Source organism: Nematolebias whitei, chromosome 3, assembly GCF_014905685.2.
Source record: "Nematolebias whitei isolate Nwh7 chromosome 3, NemWhi1, whole genome shotgun sequence".
Lineage (NCBI taxonomy): Eukaryota > Metazoa > Chordata > Actinopteri > Cyprinodontiformes > Rivulidae > Nematolebias > Nematolebias whitei.
Genome location: NC_056500.1, coordinates 821699 through 823115, shown reverse-complemented (window position 1 = coordinate 823115; position 1417 = coordinate 821699).

Below are 1417 nucleotides of genomic sequence, written 5' to 3'. Positions count from 1 at the left end.
CATGAGATAACATGAGGATAACATGAGATAACATGAGATAACATGAGATAACATGAGGATAACATGAGGATAACATGAGATAACATGAGGATAAAAGCAACAGAGAGGAGGAACAACCAGGAGGAGAACGCCTCACAATGATCACATCAAAACTTTAAATGCACAAGATGCAGATAAAATACTCAAATCAGAACTATGGGTGGATAAAAAACAAAAGTACAAATCAGTCATTTAAAAAACTGGGTAAAAATAAAGGTTTTAAGATCTTTATTAAAACATGTCACGGTCTGTGGGGCCTCAGACATGAAGGCAGGGCGTCCCACAGCCGAGGGCCAGCCCGGTCTCCTGTAGTGCTGGACCGAGACCTGGGAGTGAGAAGAAGAAGAGTGTTGGAAGAGCAGAGAGTGCGTGAAGGACAACGAGGGGTGAGATGTTCTTTTAAATAAGATGGAGCATCACCGCACCAGCACTGGAAGGTGAGCAGATACATTCTGCAAGTGATCCGAGCAGAAACAGGAAGCCAGTGAAGTGAGCGGAGTCCAGGGGTGCTGTGCACGTGCTTACACACTCTCATCAGGACCCTGGCAGCGCTGGTCTGGACATACTGGAGTTTCTGTAGGTTCTTGACAGGAATCCTGATGAGAAGTGCAGTAGTCCAGTCTGGAGGAGACAAAGGCATGGACGAGCTTTTCTGCATCGGTGAAGGACAGACCAAAGCGTTGCAATATTTCAAAGATGAAAAAAACAAGTTTTACAGATGTGCTGGACAGTTTCTTTCTTTGTGCTGAAACATTTCGCCTTTGATCCAGAAGACTTCATCAGTCAAGGAAACACACAACAAAACTGATTCTTCCCCCAACAGCTTACTCCAAAGTGGAACAAACCAGTTCTGCTTGTGATAAGATGGTCTCTTTGGTACGCCCCCTCCTCCATTGCCGGCCCTCTTCCTTGTTGACAGTCATTGGAAAGAATCAGTTTTGTTGTGTGTTTCATTGACTGATGAAGCCTTCTGGATCAAAGGCGAACCGTTTCAGCACAACAAAAGAAACTGTCCAGATGACCTGACTGAAAAGTGTTGGATTGTAATCCTGGATTATTGAGGATTTTGTTGTTTTACAGATGTGCTTTATATGACTTTCAAAGGTGAGCTGAGGATCCAAAATGACACCAAGATTGGTGACTGTCCTGGAAAGAGAAATGTTCTGGCCAGAGAAAGAGATACTGAGGATTTGTTGTTGTTGAATTTGATGTGAAGTACCAATTTGAATTGCTTCTGTTTTTGAACTGTTAAAGTGAAGGAACTGTTGCTGCATCCATGCCTTTATCTCCTGCAGACACGCTGTGAGCGTGGACATGTACTGAAGAAACATTCAACAGTAAAAGTATTTATAATACTATGTAAAAGCTTAATTTCTTT